Below are 7,404 nucleotides of genomic sequence, written 5' to 3' on the forward strand. Positions count from 1 at the left end.
AATTGGCCCATTGTGTTTCAAAAAGAGTTGTACAACTCATACCTTTCCCACTGAACCATTGAACAATTTTCTTTACAGACACGCTTCTATTTCAATAGATATAAATGTGCCTTTTTTATTTTGCCACTAAGAGTTCTCACATTGGCCCCTGTGTTCGCAACAGATTTCAATATGCACATTAACATCTAAACTATTTAAAGAAAATTATAGCAGTTCTCAAACAAGGTGCTCAAGACATATCTAAGGAATGAATGAATGAATCACAGATAGTCTTTAGTGTCTTATGGGAGATATATGATGTACCATAATGAATATATAGTTTATTTCCTAGAAACCTAAGTATGTATACAGCTTACCATGTAATAAATGAAAGAGACTCTTTTAGCAGATGAGAGGCCTCTGTCCAGGAAGCCAATGCCAGCCTGCTTATTAAGCATTTTAAAAATGAAGAAAAAAACAAATACTGGATAAGATTAACAACAGGACAGGAATTATGAGAGGAAATATGGAATCTGATTAAAAAAGAAGAAGAAGAAGAAGACTCAAAAATAGATAATAAACTGAAACCAAAGAGAGCTTATCTGGCGCTCAGAATGTTAACCAGTAACTCACGAGCAGCTGACAAATCCAGATCACTAGTAGCCTTACTGTGACATGAACATATAATTTATAGATGAATTCTCAGATTGGAGAAGTCATCGGGGGATATCAGCATCTACAGCTGGGGAATGGACACATGATGGGGTGCTAGACTCTGAAAACTCTCCTTAACTTGTCCTTCACTACTTTCACCTCACATTCCCCCACACATACTACAACAGTCATCCAAGAAGGAAAAGGGGTACAATGTTGGTATCCAAGAGGAAAGCTGTCTATAATCCTTACATTTTATTGGGAAAGAAAGTAATAATCATACTCCAAGTCATTCAATAAGGAATGGAAAATAAAAAAATGAGAAAGAATATTTGATTCTCAGAGGCCAAATTTAAATCACTTGTTGAAATTTGACCCACTTGAGAAGGTCTCCATTATTTTATAAGGAAAGTTACACAGATGTTATCTTCCAAGTTCAATTAAAAATAGGCAGACTTGAATCTCCAGTCTTTTGATACTTGAGAAAAGAGTAGAATCTATAGGATTTCTCTGATTCTCACACTGAATTGAAGCAATAAGAATGCCAAATACACTTTAGGTGAAAGGAAATTAGAAGGATGGGGAAGTGGTGCGTTTAATCAACGGTTCGGAAGAAACCATGTTAGACATGGAAGATGACCTGGTCTAGGTATGGACTAACTAATAGTTATTCCCATGGTAGATTTGAAAATTGCTTAACAAAACAGTCAACAATTGGTTTATCAAAATTATCTCTTCAGAACCAAAGTGAAAATGTGCTTTTTTACATTCTTAAAAGTGTGAAATGGAAAAAGAACAAGTAATGTCTCTTTCTATATATATTCATAAATATAAGTGAGAAGTTCATGTAAACATACTAACTGTACTTGCTAAATGTTCAGGAAGTAGGAACAAAAAGGCGTTGGTTAAGTTTGTATTAAGACTTCATTCTAAATATGGTCTAGCTATCTTCTACATACTATTTTGTTTGGTTGGGATAGCAATGCCCTTACTTTTACTTCTTTCTATTGTCTCTCAGACTCAACAGCAATTGGTGAAGCTACTTAATGAGGAACTCCTGTCTACTTGACTCCTGTTTTCTCCCTTCCTTTCCTCTCCCATTCTTTTTTCTCTCCTTCCTTTTCCTAACATCCCTTCCCTTCTTTTCTCTTCTTGCATCCTCCTCTTTCCTATCTTGTGTTGTCCTTAATTCTGAGCACAGCAAATGATTCAATGGAAGAGAAAGACGCTTTCATTGATTTGGTGAACAGCTGTCAAGATCCACTGAGCTCTAGGAACTGAGTTAGGCTATCCTGGCTACAGACAATACACTTGGTTCCAACCAAGTGTCTATCTGGGGTGGTGGATACAACAAGCATAGTACATGCAACTTAGCAGAGAACAGAGACAATCAGAGGGTAATAACAAAATGTGAAATGCATGTGGTGGTGGGTGTTCTGATAGAACAAGACACACGAGTGATCTCAGAGTAAGAGAACCTCTCCCAACACAATGATGGCTCTGTACCATTTCTATGTTAAAATAGATAAACATGGTCTGAAAATGAGGGAAGCTTTGAATTTCAAAGGATTTTATTAGATACTGATAACTGGTCAAATTTCTCCTGGCTATTGAATTTTTGAGTCTACAGCATAGTTATTATGAAATTAACAAGGTGAATAAAAGATTCCTGAGAAAAGTTTATGAAATTCTGAGAAAAGTGCATATTATGTTTTTAAATCATGAATCAGTTTCCTTTTGTTTCACTTAAACTTGTTGCTTTGAGGCTTTTTTCCTTCTTCTCATATGGAGGACTAATCCCAGGGATATTCCACCACTGAGCTATATCCCCAGCCCTTTTTATTTTTTATTTTGAGATGGGATCTCTCTAAATTGCCCAGGCTGCCCTGGAACTTGCAATCCTCCTGCCCCAGTGTCCTGAGTAGCTGAGATTACAAGTTTGTGTTACTGCATTCAGCTGGTTTGGTTGTGTGAAAACTAGGATTTCTTTGCTCAAGTTCATATGCTGGAAGAAAAAAAAAAGTGGTGGTAGATAAAGCAAAAACAGGCATAGTTCTTGTTCTTGTGGACATTTGATAAAGAAAGTAAAGTTAAACCTAGTTAACTTTAGTAAACCAGGCATTAAATATATAAAAGGAGGAAAAGGAATTCCAGCTTGGGTTTCTCAAAAGCAGAGCCTGGGAAAGAGTTGCTAATGTAATTTAAAAGTGAAGAATGCCCCAGAACTGCATCTTCAAAAGCCAGGAGATAGGAATATTTATCCAGCTATTCCCATTGGTTGAAGTCTGCATGTAAACTCTCCCAGATCCTGCCCTGTGCTTTGCATGTGGGCCACAAGAGCTCCTGCTGGTTCTAGGATAAGGGAAGATTGCATAAAGATCTTCCCTTTAGGTCTAGACACTAAGAAGAATGTGCAAACAAAGGAATTGTTCCCTGCACCTGCATTGAAACAGAAAGACAGGGGTAGAGGGGACATGACAGAACCAAGGCATTAACTGCAGATGGCATTTTAGGACTGCTTTTCCTGATGCAGAGCCAAAACAGGATTCAAATCTACAAGTGAGGAAAAAAAAAATAGTATAATGCAAATCTATCTGCTCAATTGATCTTATAAAATGTGTTTGGGGATAACAACTAGCAAATCATATATCCCCATACTTATTTTTGCCAAATTGGGAAATATCCCAGAGTCATCCAAATCAAATATCAAATATTTTGGTATTCTTGGAATTCTTTTCTCTGTGCTTAACCCCATGGTCCCATGGCTCAATGCTGTTTAAAGATGAATTGATACCATGAGGAATGAAATGGGTAAGAAGCTACAGACAGAGACAATCAGGTAGATAGCATAGGTTTTGCCACAGGAGTAAGGAAGGACGAAATTTCTCTAGTTATGCTTTTATTTGTATTTGAATAGTGTGTTCTCACCCATCCACTAGTATAGAATAATGCTGTTTTTCTCTGAGTAACAGCAGCCTTGGGTGTGCTTGTATCATTTCATACCTGGCCAGGTATGTTTTGACAGGTACAAGTATTTGTCTTGAAGTGATCTAAATGAAAGTGGCAGTCAGTGACCTGCAACCAAATTCATAGGCGTTTGATAGTCTTTTTTATATGTGCCTATATGATGAAAATATTTCATGCTAATGTTTGCAACTTAATTTTTGTGCAAAAATGTTAACTGAGACTTAAGGTAAAAGCTATTTGGCAGAATCCATTGTTCTAAGTTTTCTGTAAATTCTGTGTCTCAAAATTAAATTTCAGAAAATGTAGCATGACATATAAGTATATAAAAATATATGATTGATGAAAATGGGCTGAAAGTATAATAAGTGAGATAAAAAATAAAGAAATTTCATCGTGCAAATGAATAAACAGGTTTTGCTATAACCTCCTAGACTTTTCCAACAGAAAACAAGTATGTTATGTAACCAAAATGTTCAAAAGTTCAAAAGTTAAATAGAGACATGGAAATACATGTATTTTAAAAAAAGAAAAGACGAATGAACGTTTTAGAAATAGAGACTACAATATTGAGATGAAAAAGTATACTGAATGGGATTAGGGGAAGATTACATTATAGTGTAGAAGAAAAATATTAGTCATATTGAATTCATAAACAGAATCTATCCAAAATGAAACAATTCAAAAAAGAAAACAAAAGAAATATCTGTGAGTGGTAGATGATTCAAGAGGCTCAAATATATATATATATATATATATATATATACACACACACACACACACACACACACACCACACACACACATATATAATTAAGAGTTCAAAAAGAAAGTAAAGAGTAGTGGTGGACAGTAAAAAAGAAAAAAGAAAAAAAAAGTAAAGAAACAGTGGTTGCACTAATCTAAATTTGATTAAAATTACAAACTCAATGTGCAAGAACCTTAACTAGTAAAATGTACTTCTTCCAAATGGTTAAAAGAATGTTGCTGCTGTTACAAATACACAGGATGGAGGCTGGGACCCCTTTGTCTGGACCACCGGAGGCCACCAGAGGCTGCAGGGCTGACCACCGTGGGCCTTCCGCCGGCCTCTGGCTTACTGCCTCTAGGAACTGTGAATGGCCGGATCCTTCCAGGCCAGGACAGCGCTTCCCTGAGCGCTGGGACAGGTCCAGGCCTCCTCAGCAAAGGCCTGCGTGTCCCGCCCTTGGGTCTCCCTGGTCCAGCGCCCACTTGAGCTCACGCCCACCCTGCCCCGCTCCCAAGCTTTGTTCCCGCCTTTTCCAGTCGAATTAGTCCTTCTGCACAGGTGTTTCCAGTGGCCTCTGGACTCTGGAAAGTTTAGGACTGTACCTATGCCATGATGTAGTCATGGGACCCTGGAACCTGGAATTCCTGCAGAGCTGCCCTTAGGGTTCCAAGTCCCCCGCTTCTGTTCTTCCACACCAAGTTGAAACTCTCTCCCGTCTCCTCAAACTCATTACTGCCCCGAGGGCTATGGCCCCCAAGTCCCGGGTGAGTGGAGCACCGTCCTGTCCCACCTGGTGCTGGGAATGGTTTCTCTGTGGAGTGGTGAGTTCTGCGCAGTCAAGTCGAGGGGCTGCTTCTGGTTTCCTGCTACAGGCTTTGGCTGCTGTCTCCATGCTGGTCCCCAGGGCTGGGCACACGTTTAGATTGTCTCACTGGAGCCTGGGTGATCACAGTCATCGGCCTTCGACTTCCACTGGGGACACGGGGATGCTCCTCTGCTAACCTACTCCTGGGCGGGGTCATGGTGCTGGCAGTGGCTGGTGACCACCTTGGCCCTGAAGGCTGCTCTGTGGCTGGTCAGGCAGTACTGTTGGTGGTCGCAGTGACCATCATAATTGTAGCTATTTTCAGAGCCAACATTTATAGGATGAGGGGGTGAGAGGGTGCGGATGCTAGGTGTAGTAGGCCTTCTGAGCCGACTGGGGGAGGAGAGGCTGCTGCTGCTGCTACTGACAAAGGAGGATGTCTGTAGCTGGGCTCTGGCTGCAGGCAGTTGGGCCTACTGCCAGGCCCTGCATAAGTGCCAGCAGTGGGAATGACAGCTGCACACAGCAAGGCAGGGCTTCTCCCTTGGATACCAGCTCCCTTTCCACCAGCCTATCCCCTAGGAATAGGCTCTCCCTCCTGCTGCAGTGGGCTTTCTGCAGGATGATTGATCAGGAACGGAGCTTAGGTGCTGTCTCTTCTCCAGTCAAGTGCAGGAACTTGCCTAGACCTGAAAAGGCCAGGGTCCCAGACATGTTTGGGGCCTGATTCTGGTAAGAGCAAAGTTGCAGGTTCAGAGAGGTGTGATCTCCAATCAACCTTAGGAATTCTAAAAAACAAAACAAAACAACACACACACACACAGCATGGAATTTGATTAACACTCACTGCGGGGTTTGCTTATAAAATTTCTGGACAGGGACAGGGCAATTCTCTAAAAACCTTGGATTTATATATTATTTGGCAATCATTTATAAAATTGGTGGGAAAGAGAGAAAACTAATCATCTGGGACAATGTATACATGAAGTGAACTAATTGTTTTTTGTTTTGAACCTCTTTGAAAATGCATTTGTTTATTAAAATAAACTTGCTTAAAACAGACGGTGGAAAATACAAATAAATGATGCTCCTTTTCCTTATTCTCTACTCTGGCTGATCCTCTGAACCCCATTTTCTTTTGTATTTGGACACCATAGGATAAAATGATGAATTTTCCCCTCCCTTTAATTGTTTTTATGATGGTGCTAAAATATTTTTAAAAATCACTAAAGAAAGAAGAATGACCATTGTGACAAGTGCACTTGGGCCATCACATGGAAACAGCTGGAAAACACTGTCCCCTTGTAAGCTTCATAAATCATGCCTGGCACAAGGCATCACCCACTGTTTAACTCCCCTGGAAAAGACTATAATGTGGGAAGTTGCAGATGGCTCTAGAATCAGAGACATTAAAAACTACTTTCAGATCTTGGATTTTGGCCTTGATAACACAGAAGGAATGACCTTAGAATTCAAGGGATTTAGAGTGTGCCCTGTGATGATATCTTGGTGAATTAAGGAATGTGCTATTGGTTAAGTAGAAGACTCAGGGGGCTAAGGGAAATTAAGACAGTAAAGAGGGAAGTAAAATACTTTGGGAATATTCAGGCTCTAACTACCTTCCTTTCTTTCTAAAAGTTTTTTTTTTTAAATAATGGAACTTTTCAGATAAATACAAATATAGAAAGTATAATATCCTAATATATCTGGCACTCAGCTTAAAATGGTCTATTATGTTTGCTGTACTAGAACTTTGCAAACTTCAAAAAAACATATGAAGCAACTCTGAATGTTAAAATGCATTTTCTATGCTTGATGTGAGACTCTCCATTTCTTATATTCTAGATGACTGACTCCTACTAGCTGGTGGATCACTTTCGGAGTAGCAAAGCTATATACCCCTACCTACTTCTACCCTGGCTCACTCTTTATTTTGAAGTGAACTCCGTATATCATATCATTTCATTTTAAATATTTCAACATATATCACTAAAATATGAATTAATTTTAAAAACATAGCCACAATTCTATTCTTTTACTTTGGAAATTGATAATTTCTCAACACATTCAATATGTAGCCATTATTTCCATTTCCCTCATTGTCTCACAATTGTTTAGTCTCTTCCCCTACTTGTTTGAATTAGGTGAAATAAAGTCCATCCATTGCAATTAGTTAATGTTACAATTGTTTGTTGCAACCAGTTACTCCTTTTTAAAATTTATTTATTCTGTAACATCTGTCTCCCAGGCAC

General features: G+C 39.1%; 1 pseudogene; it reads left to right on the top strand.

The window, feature by feature from the left end:
- Nucleotides 1-3,428: 3,428 nt before the first annotated feature.
- On the top strand, nucleotides 3,429-5,665 carry LOC143405749 (transmembrane protein 276 pseudogene; annotated as a pseudogene).
- Nucleotides 5,666-7,404: the final 1,739 nt, after the last annotated feature.

This window comes from Callospermophilus lateralis, chromosome 8 (assembly GCF_048772815.1).
Source record: "Callospermophilus lateralis isolate mCalLat2 chromosome 8, mCalLat2.hap1, whole genome shotgun sequence".
NCBI lineage: Eukaryota > Metazoa > Chordata > Mammalia > Rodentia > Sciuridae > Callospermophilus > Callospermophilus lateralis.